At 38.8% G+C, this 11,489-nt stretch overlaps 1 pseudogene; it reads right to left on the bottom strand.

The window, feature by feature from the left end:
• Positions 1-7,212: 7,212 nt before the first annotated feature.
• Positions 7,213-7,310, bottom strand: LOC120107105 (small nucleolar RNA R71; annotated as a pseudogene).
• Between the last annotated feature and the right edge of the window lie 4,179 nt (positions 7,311-11,489).

Below are 11,489 nucleotides of genomic sequence, written 5' to 3'. Positions count from 1 at the left end.
ATTAGCATTATGATTAGAGCCTAGGATATGTATCTAGTTCTCATATGTATTTTGTATTGATCATGTACTTTGTACTTTGATTGAGGAACATTGTATTTGTTTTGTTTTGGCATTATTGTACTACAATGTTCCATTTTGATCAATGAAACTGAAATGTTTGTTAATTATTGTGTCTACTTATCTATTCCCATGCACCTATTTGATGATAACAAAAAGGGAGAGAAGCAAGGAAAGAGAAATAAGTTGACAAACAAGTTGAAAATTATAATAGGAAAGGATATACATTTAACGGGGAGCAATTTGTAACAATGAAAATGTTAAAGTCTAAGATTTAAATAGAATTTCAGAATTTGGCACATACCTTTCACACCTCGATACATAATCTAAAACTCATACTTTATCTCAAATTTTTGAAGTTTCATCTTTAATGAAATATAAAAGAAAGGGGGAGTAATTCAAAAGGTCAAATTGGGAACATTTGGATGAAATAGGGGGAGACTTCACTCTCAAATTTGAAAAGCTGAATTCAGCAACTTGAGCCCTTCTAAAACTAATTTTAAGATAAGTATCAATAGGCTCATACTCAATATTTTGTAATCATCAAAAAGGGAGAGATTGAGGATGATAGTGGTATTTTGATGATTAATACAATAATTAAGAGTATGTTACAAGTTAATTCGATACATCATTAATAAGTCTGTCACTCTCGATACATTAGTATACTGAGATTAAAATGTATTTCAATGATTATTAATGAGATAAAATTTGTGATAGGAAAGAGATAGTGAATTCTAAATTCTAATTTGGCAAAGTTTCAAGTGAAACATACTCTTAAGTGGACAATAGTAATTTTCATTGTTTGGAGTATGTAGCACTACCATGACATATATTCAAAATTGTTTAAAGGTTATTTCATTGATTATATGGATGAATCTAACCTTAAGTTGCAGCAAAGTGTGGATTGAGTCGACCTCAAGATTGATTGAGTCGACCCCGGCACATCAAGAAACCATATGGCACACTTCTGCAAAAATGGCACGGATGAACAGTACTTGGGTCGACCCAAGAAAAGGATGAGTCGACCCAATCCTCAAGCATCAAGAAAACAGTTCTCTGGAAACCCTGAGAGGGTCGACTCAAATGAAACTTGAGTCGACCCAAACTTGAGTCGACCCCAAGTTAACATGAGTCGACCCAAAGGCAATGACATTCAAAAATAGGTTCTCTGGAAACCCTGAGAGGGTCGACCCAAGTGGAAGTTGAGTCGACCCAACTGAACCTTGAGTCGACCCAAAAAGGTGTTGAGTCGACCCAAGTGAAGGAAGGCTGAAATGCAAGGTTCTGTGGTTCTGAGAGGGTCGACCCCAGTAAAAGTTGAGTCGACCCAAGTGAAAGTTGGGTCAACCCCAGTAAAAGTTAAGTCGACCCAAGCACGGGCAGAACCATAACGGCTAGTTCTGCAGAAGAACTTTTTGACCTAAAAACATTGAGTAACGGCTAGTTTTTGAATTCTAACCATTGGGGCTTGTCCAATGGATGAAGGAAACTATTTAAAGTGACACTATTCATCAGAGAAAACATCCTTTTGCAAAATATAAAAGCTTACATAAGAAAGACAAGTGCCTTAATCTTCTTCATCCAAGTGCTTCATTCAAGAGTCAAAAAAAAGTGGTTGAGCAGACTCCAAGAGATATCATAAGCTCCATCCACCCTTGAAGAGTGAAGCATTCTTGACAAAGAAGAGAGAAGTCTCATCAAGCGATAACTATTCTCTAAACTCTTCTTTGTGCCTTATAAATATTATATTTGCTCATCTAGGAGCTTCAACTTTCTTCTTTCTTTTTATTAATCACCTTGTAAAGGTTGTTGGTGAGCCCGCAAAACCAACGGTGTAGGTTTATTGGTGAACCCGTAAAACCAATTGTGAAGGTTCGTTGGTGAGCCCGTAAAACCAACATAGGTTTTTGGTGATCCCGGAAAACCAAAGTGTAAAGGTTTTTGGATTGTGAGCCCGGAAAACAATCCAACTGTAATCCGCGGGATTATAGTAAATTTCCAAGGGGTAGCTTGGGGAGTGGATGTAGGTGCTTAGGAGAGCACCGAATCACTATACTTCTTGTGTGTTTGTAGTGTGCATTGTTCTAATTTCACTCACTCATCAATTGACTAAAGTAAGATAGTAAAAATTAAGAGAAACCAATTCACCCCCCCTCTTGGCTTGTCACCTTGGGCAACACCTCTTAACCAAGGAGTGTGGAGACACTGGTATGCCACACAAGTGAAGTGTAGGAGTACATTTCACTGAACGTGACCAATTTCGGAATGCTCTACTGTCAAGAGATGTTCCGAGTGGATATGGGTATAAGTTTGGCCCTCTGACCTAAGACCGCAATCTGTGACTAGCAAGCAACTCATTGTACTTTGGTACCGGACTACCTGAATTTCTAATTGAGTGACGGAAGGTCACTGGGTGCAGTCAAGTACTTGCGTAGTTAGTTGTGAGTCGAGATGGAATTGACCCCTTCTGAAAATAGGAGATAATATCTTATGATTAATTTAGCAAAACCTTGGCTAGGGTAATCCCAATGAGGAGTCACAGAATATCTAAAGTTAATCACATAATGGACGTACTAATTATAGGGTTGACAGTGAGCTCTAAGTCATCCTGGCATTAGAAGTCAAAGGGATTGAATTATACAGTAACCATAGTTCAGGGTTCCAGAATATTTGCTTCGCATATATTCGGCCTATCCGGACGTCGGGTACCATTGCTAGATGGTCACATCGATTAGTGTCGGAAGTGTTAGGATTTCCCAGTGCCCTAGGGCGCAGCGGAAGATACGGGATTATAAAATTTTCTTATAAAACCCATTATATGAAACCCTAATAAGCCAAGATCACCTTAACAGTATAACCAAATAATGTAAAAAATATAATCTTGGTATAGAAGAATACCTATCACGCTATATCCAATATATCTAAAGATGTCCTAAGGTGCTCAAATGTTCACCCTCCGATGTTGATCCACACAGGAATGGGTTCAAGACTCTAGCTCCACCAAAACTCGATTCTAATTGTTCAATCCTTCCAAAGGATTTAATTGGCTGATTTTCCTTCACTTCCTTCTTCCTTTCTACCTCTAAAACATTCACTAGCCTTTTTGTCCTAAAGAAGACCCTCTTGTCTTGGGTTAGGACAAAAGAGAGAGGCTTGTAAGAAAGAAGGGATAAGGGAGAGAGAAGGAGAGGTTTTTTCTTGGATGATCTTTAGAACCCCAAGGCACCTCCTTATTTATAAGAGATGGAGGGATGCATCATAAAGGGATGCATCCCATCCACACACCTCATCATGATGAGGCATGTGCCAAGAGATGCATCCCATCATGATGGGGTGCTAAGGAGAAGGGTGTATCAACTTCTTTCTCACATCTCCCTCTTAAATCCTGATGATCCAAGGGCCCAAATGCAGTGAACTAAAGCCAATGGTCCAGATCTAGGCGCCATCTAATTGTCCAGATCAGGGCATCATCATCCAGGGTGCCATCCAATGGTCCAGAAGCAAGATGCCATCACTGATGGTCCAGATTCAGGCGCTGAGTAACGGTCCAGATCTTTCATCCAGAGAGCCATCCAGTGGTTTAGATTCAGGCGCTAACTAGTGGACCAGATCCTTCATCCAGGAAGCCATCCAATGGTCCAGATGAAGGCGCCAACCAGTGGACCAGATCCTTCATCCAGGAAGCGATCCAATGGTCCAGAAGTGAAGGCCCTATCAAACCCAATCCAATTGGGTTTAACCAACTTAAAGAAAACATTAAATCTAATCAAATCAGGTCTAATTAAAGCCAAATGGGTTTCAACTCTTGGCTAACCCATATTAGGTCATGATCTAATCATATTAGATCAACCTAATCTAAGAATCATATTCGAATTTAATTTGAATCAGGAGCTAGGATTTGCAACACGTGCTAGCTTGTTCACTTGCAAACATGATCTAATCCAATTAGACCCTTGATCAATTCCCTTGTGTGTGACCCATTGGGTTCCTTATCTTAGCCAGTAGTAGGTGCAGGTGCAAGTTGATCTAACCTGATTAGAATACCTCTAATCCAATTTAGGTTTAATTTAGTGCTAAACCTGACTTAGCAATCAGAACCTTTCTGATGCTTTGATCTAATCAAACTCTTTGATCCGATCAACCCACAAGACATGATTGACGTCTAGCAACATATCATGTCTACCCAGAAGATGAGGAATGTATTGGATAAATCCAAACATACCCTTCAGTGGAAAGTTACTATACAATTCAATCCCTCAGTCATACTACATCCTGAATAAGTGCATGAGTATGGATCAATATCAAACTCAATCACTTATTCATGTCTCTCTCAATCTTTTATATGATAATTCAAACAATGAAACATTAGAAACTCCTTCTAATATTCATTTTGCTTTGATCAAAGGCTTCTTGAATCATCATAAGATTAGAGTAAGTAGGATGTTACCTTCTCTTACTAGAAGTGACTGATTCCTTGTTGACCTACTCACAACCTTCGTACAAAATCCACCATATCCAGAATACCCCGTACATAACGCAATGTCATGAATGACGGTAAACCAAAACATAGCTTCAAGTGCACAAGGTATCATGGTGATCTCAGGTCTAAGGATCACTTGCACAACTCCCACTATGAGAACCATCTTTTGATAATTAAGTAAGAATCCATAAGATGTTCTCATGGCTGGTCATTTCAGTGAACTCATTCCTCTAATGAGTACCCACATCTTTGTATTAGTGTCTCACACAAGGGATTGTGAGATCAATCACCCTCTACATTGAGCATACATAAGATGTGCCAGTCTTTCCGGTAATATTGATCCCCGACTCAATATACCAATTTGACTGGAAATATTCTAAATTAGGATTTTAGGATTTTAGGTCTCACTGGTATGATCTCATCATAACCCTAAAACCAAAGGAACCTTTGATGTATTGCTTTCTTTGAAGTAAATTCTGAACCTTTGCTCTTATTGATTTATATTTTTAATGTGTTATGAGCTCTTGCATAACTATTTCATAGATAGATTTTTAATGGTTTATGTTTATTGGCACATGGACTGCTTTAGTATTTGATTTGTCGTTGATGTAATAGGCACGATGAATGCTTAGAAATAGAGTTCATATGTTCATAAAATATATTTCATGTTTTGATCTATTCTACTTTTACATCCTTAATCAAGAATCGCAGGATTTATTCTTGAATGCAATATTATCAAAGGGGATTCCGGATCCCTAACCATTTCTATTTGATTGAACTTTGTTTATTAATCTATTATTCTCTGCTTTTAATTTCTGAAAATCAACTAAAAAATTACATCTAAAAATTACGCTAATAATCCATAGAACGTTCCCTGAGGATTCGACCTCGGACTCCCGAGATTTTACTACTTGTACGATTCTCCTATACTTGGGAGATTAGTTTCGCAAAAACATTTTTGTGAACACGTCAAGTTTTTGGCGCAGTTGCCGGAGAACGGCTGATTTATTAGTATAATTTTAAATTTAATTAGTACTTTAGTAGTTAGTCTTTTTCTTTCGAAAACAAAAAAAAAAAAAATTCTTTACTGCTGTTTTTTATTCCCTGCACAGTCTGCATCAAACTCTGATATCAAAGTAATTAACCGTCTGATTGAACTCAAATTTGGTCGTCAGGTGCAGGACCTGTGTTTCTTTCATCTGAACGGTCTGATGTACATTCTGAGATTTAAAAGACCATTAGATTAATACGAAACCTTGCTGCTTTCTGTTTTGAATTTTCTACATTTAATTATTTTAGAATCAGAATTTTATTGTTATCATATCTCATTAACCCTTGTTGCTAATTGAAAATTTAAGGAAAAAAAAACTTTAAGAAAAGATCAAGGGTGATTATTCAAAAATTAAAAAAAAAGGAAAAACCTAAAATTTCAACTTTCAAATTTCAGAATTCAAATTTCAAACTTCAACTCATAAAATTTTAAAAAAAAATAAATAAATAATTTGCTTGATCACCTATACAATAAAATTTAATGTCATATCATAAAACATTAAAAAAAAATCTCTTTATTGTTGCATATAGTATAAGGCATCAGCATAAAATATTCTAAGGGCTGAACCCATTTAAAAAGATAAGGTCGGGATTTCATCACTCGTCCTTAGCCCAAAAATCACCCCATTGCATAAATATCCTAAGCTTAATTAAAATCAACTAGACGTTGGCCCCTAAGGACATTCGAGCTCAATAGGACGAAGACCACCGAAAGTTGCACCAATTTTGCTCTGTGGCTTAGTTGATATCTAGGCAAGCTTTGTCCCTATAAGGGAGACAGTTCATCTGTTCGAGGCAAGTGGGTTTTAAGTGGGACCTTTGCGAACGCATCGTGACCCCTCCACTTACCTAGGAGCTTACCTGGTCAACTCAGTTCATTAGACCGGATTGGAGGCTTAGGTGCCCTCTTCAAACCAGTTAGGAGCTGTCTAGAAATTTAAGAAAAATATTAGAAATTGAGGTGTAATGTTTAGTTGCATGTGTGATTGTGAATAGATTTTTTTTTTAGGATGTCGTTTTAGGGTGTCTTTAGTTGGTACTTATATTTATATTTATTAAAAAAATATTTATAAAAAAATTTAATTAAATTTTGTATGCTAGGTTGGAATAGGGACGACACCGGTCGATTAAGTCGTACAACTTTAGATCATCCCTTAGGACACATCCTTGAAATTCCTTCGCAGTATCTCACACCTTGTGAGATGGCAAATTTTTCTGATGATGTAGGAAGTCACCATGGTGATGAAGGTAGACCCCCAGTTATGACACTTCGACAATACTTACACCCCACTAGGACTAGTCAACCTTCATGCATGATTATTCCTGAAAATGTAGGACACTTTGAAATCAAACCAGGAGTAATTCAATTGCTGCCAAAGTATCATGGAATGGAATCCGAGAACCCTTATCTTCACCTTAAGGATTTTGAGGAAATTAGCATCACATTTAGAGTGCCAAATGTATCGGAAGATGTCCTTAAATTGACCTTGTTCCCTTTTTCCTTAAAGGATAAAGCCAAAACATGGCTGAACTCCTTGAGACCTAGATTGCTAGGAATATGGCATGATATGCAAAGAGAATTCCTGAAAAAATTCTTTCCCGCACAAAGGACTAACTTTTTGAAAAGGCACATTAGTAATTTCCAACAAAAAGACCATGAAACATTTTATGAATGCTGGAAGAGATTTAAAGATTTGCTTCTCTCTTGTCCTCATCATGGGTTTGAAACATGGAGAACCATTAGTTTCTTTTATGAAGGGTTGTCTCCACAGTTAAAACAATTTATAGAGACTATGTGCAATGGTTTATTTTTGGAAAAACAACCCGATGAGGCATGGGACTATTTAGATTCTATCGCAGAGACTGCACAATTATGGGATACAGGGGATGGAGTGAATAAACCTTTACCTAAGCCTACTAGCATTGGACATGGGGGCCTTTACAACCTTAGTACTCAGGATGATATTCAGGCTAAAATGGCAGCCCTCACTAGAAAGGTAGAGGAAATTGAACTTAGAAGGATTGAACCCGTCAAGACCGTAGAACATAACAGCGAGTGTTGTAGGATTTGCGAGATGCCTGGCCATCTCATCACTGATTGCCCCACAATACTCGCATTCAAGGAAGTCTTGCACGATCAGGCCAAAGTTATGAATACCTATCAAAAATCTTTCAATAATTCTTTTTCGGGTACTTACAACCCTGGATGGAAGAACCATCCAAATTTCAGGTGGAGGAATGACCAATCTCAACAAGTATATAACCCAACTCCTCCACCTCCGCAACCTCATTATGCACACGCACCCCCTCAAAAATCCAGTCTCGAAGAAACTTTGCAATCTTTCATGCAAGGTCAAGCTAAAATCAATGATGAATTAAGAAATCAACTGACAACACTGACCACTGCTTTAAGTGCTCAAGAGAAAGGTAAGCTACCAGCTCAACCACAACCTAATCCTCAAGTCTATGGCGGTAGCAATGCATCATCTTCAACTTTGCATAAAGAACAAGCGAAGAGTATAATAACTTTGCAAAGTGGAAAGGTTATTGACCGACCAGTCCCAGAACAAACACAAGTCATACCTGATTCCGACCCTCCCAAGACAAAAGAAAAGGATAACGAAGAAACTGAAGCACCAACATCTACTGAAAAAATCAAATGTCCTTTTCCTGCACCATTTCCACAAAGATTAAAGCGCTTGCAAAAGCTTGAACCAAACTCTGAAATTCTTGAGCTTTTTAAGCAAGTAAAAATCAATGTACCTCTTCTTGATGCAATCAAACAAGTGCCTTCATATGCAAAATTTTTAAATGATTTGTGCACTGTCAAGCGTCGTTTAAATGTCAAGAAGAAGGCATTTCTGGCTGAAAATGTGAGTGCAATTTTACAGCATAACATTCTTCCTAAATATAAGGATCCAGGTTGCCCAACTATCTCGTGCATCATCGGCAATTTTAGGATTGAGCGAGCATTGCTAGATTTAGGAGCGAGTGTGAACTTGTTGCCATATACGGTATATGAGCAACTCGGTTTGGGTGAGTTGAAGCCAACAACTGTGACCTTACAATTAGCTGATAGATCAGTAAAGGTTCCTAGAGGGATTATCAAAGATATGTTGGTCCAAGTAGACAAGTTCTATTTTTCTGTTGACTTTATTGTACTGGACACACATCCGGCTTCCAATTCACCATCTCAGATTCCGGTCATCTTAGGACGTCCATTCCTTGCAACTTCTAATGCATTGATCAATTGTAGGAATGGTGTCATGAAGCTTTTTTTTGGCAATATGACCTTGGAACTGAACGTCTTTAGTATAGGCAAACAACCCAGTGATCATGAAGAAAGTAAAGAGGTTGAATGGGTTGAAACCATTGCGGAAGAATATCTGTTAAAAGAAATATTTACTGAATCGGCCGACAATAGTTTAATAGATTGGTGTTCTGATGGTACTGCTAATGATGTGGTCCCATCTGTTTTAGATAATTCGGATGTCATGATGGTCAATGGGTGGAAACCGAGAATAGAGAAATTTGAACAATTGCCACCTCGAGAAGCAAAGATAGTACCATCCCATGAACAAGCACCTAAGCTCGAGTTGAAACCTTTACCGAAGGAACTCAAGTATGCCTTTCTTGGATCCGAGGACACTTTTCCTATAATCATCTCATCTGATCTTGATCATGCCCAAGAAAAAAAATTACTTGGTGTTCTAAAGAATCATAAAGGAGCTTTAGGATGGTCTATTGCCGACTTGAAGGGGATTAGCCCTTTAATTTGCACAAACCGGATATATTTGGAGGATAATGCAAAAACCACAAGGCAAATGCAGCGTAGGCTAAATCCTACAATGAGAGACGTGGTTAAAACAGAAGTCCTCAAGTTGCTTGACGTGGGTATTATTTATCCAATTTCCGACAGCAAGTGGGTGAGTCCTACTCAAGTCGTGCCTAAGAAAGCAGGTCTGACGGTAGTCGAAAATGAGCAGGGTGAGTTAGTCCTGACTCGCGTTCCGACGAGTTGGCGCATGTGTGTTGACTACCGAAAATTGAATTTAGTCACTAGGAAGGATCACTTTTTCCTACCCTTCCTAGACCAAGTTTTGGAAAGAGTTGCAGGACACAAATTCTATTATTTTCTCGATGGCTATTTCGGATACTACCAAATCGAGATTTCACCAGAAGATCAAGAGAAGACTACCTTCACTTGTCCTTTTGGCACATTTGCTTTCCGTCGGATGCCATTCGGGTTGTGTAATGCACCTGCAATATTCCAAAGATGCATGCTCAGTATTTTTGAAGACATGAACGAAAAATTTTTAGAAGTGTTTATGGATGATTTCTCTATTTTTGGCGATTCTTTTGATGATTGTTTATTACATTTACAAGCTGTCTTAGCTCGGTGTATAGAAAAGAATCTGATACTGAATTGGGAGAAATGCCACTTCATGGTGCCAAAGGAAATTGTCCTAGGACATATCGTTTCATCGAAAGGCATGGAAGTTGATAGAGCTAAGATTGACTTAATCGCCAAGCTACCTGCACCCAAGATGGTTAGAGATGTTAGATCATTTTTGGGTCATGCCGGATTTTATAGGAGGTTCATCAAGGACTTTAGTGTCATAGCTCGACCATTATCTAACCTCCTCTCCCTTGATACACCGTTCAATTGGTCTGAAACCTGTCAAGAGGCATTCAAAAAGTTGAAGTCTATGCTTAGCACTGCATGTTGGGAATCCGCCCATGCCGCTGATATTTCAAAAAAAAATCAGATGGCAGCGGAAGAGGCATGTGCGGGATCGACGTTCATCGCATGAACGTTGTTTTATGAACCGTTCGTAGTTAGGCAAGAATTAAAAACTTTTAAATACATTAGAAGATCAGATCTTCACCTTGTGCGGGTAGATGATTACCGCAAACTGAAGTTCGTGGTCTAGGATGAAGGTTCGCTTGAAGCCGTTCAAGTGTCCGGCCTCTACGGATATCCACACGAAGCAGTGATCCGATCAAAGCTCTCTAGTCTTCCCGGGGTGCTAGCTCCCTTGCAAAGACTTCTTTTGATGGCTGATTTCCTCTCTTTCAATCAACCCTTGATTGTGCTTGAGAGGAGGAAGAAGAAGGATGAAGAAGAGGAAGAAGAAGAATCCCCACGCAGCCTTCTTTTCTTCCCTGCGTTGGAACCAAGGAAGGAGGCCAAGGAGAGGTGCACGCCTCTTCTTCTTTTCCCCTTGCTGATGGCGGCTGAACCAAGGAAGGGAGAGGGGTGGCCACGGATTGGAAGAGGAGAGGGAGAGCTCTTGTTGGGTGCCGACCCCCTTTGCCCCTTTTTATAACCATCTAGGGCTCCTACAATCTAGGAGCCCTAGAGTTATTTCCTAAGAGGGGCTCTCTTCTCCCTTCTCCACATGGAAAAGGGAGGGGCATATCCCCGTCCTCATGGTAAACCCTAATCCACATTAAGTAGGGTTTGAAATGCCCTAATGTGGTCAAGCCTTAATCTAATTAGGCTTAGTCCAAGGGTGAACCAATTAGGATCCAATCTAGGTAAGTCCTAATCCAATTAGAACTTAAATCAATTTTGACTCAATTGAACTCTTCAATCCTAATCCAATTAGGAGTTTTATTGATTCATTAGATTAATAATTAATTATGACTTAAGAAACCCTAATCCAAATTAGGACATATTTAATTTTAGTCCTAATCCAATTAGGACTCTATTTGAATCCGAAGTCCTAATCCGATTAGGACTCTAGGAATCCTACTCCAAGTAGGAATCCAATTTTGATTCAAAACTCCTAATCTCATTAGGATTGCAGGAATCCTATTCAAAGTAGGAATCCCAGTCCTACTCCAACTAGGATTCCCAGTCCTAATCCAATTAGGACTCTAGGAATCCTACTCGAAG

The sequence above is a fragment of the Phoenix dactylifera genome, chromosome 18, assembly GCF_051530095.1.
Source record: "Phoenix dactylifera cultivar Ajwa chromosome 18, Ajwa_hap1_PhDact_Kaust_v1.1, whole genome shotgun sequence".
Taxonomy (NCBI): Eukaryota; Viridiplantae; Streptophyta; class Magnoliopsida; order Arecales; family Arecaceae; genus Phoenix; species Phoenix dactylifera.
Note: the sequence above shows the minus strand (reverse complement) of the source record. Positions and strands in the feature narration are given on the sequence as shown.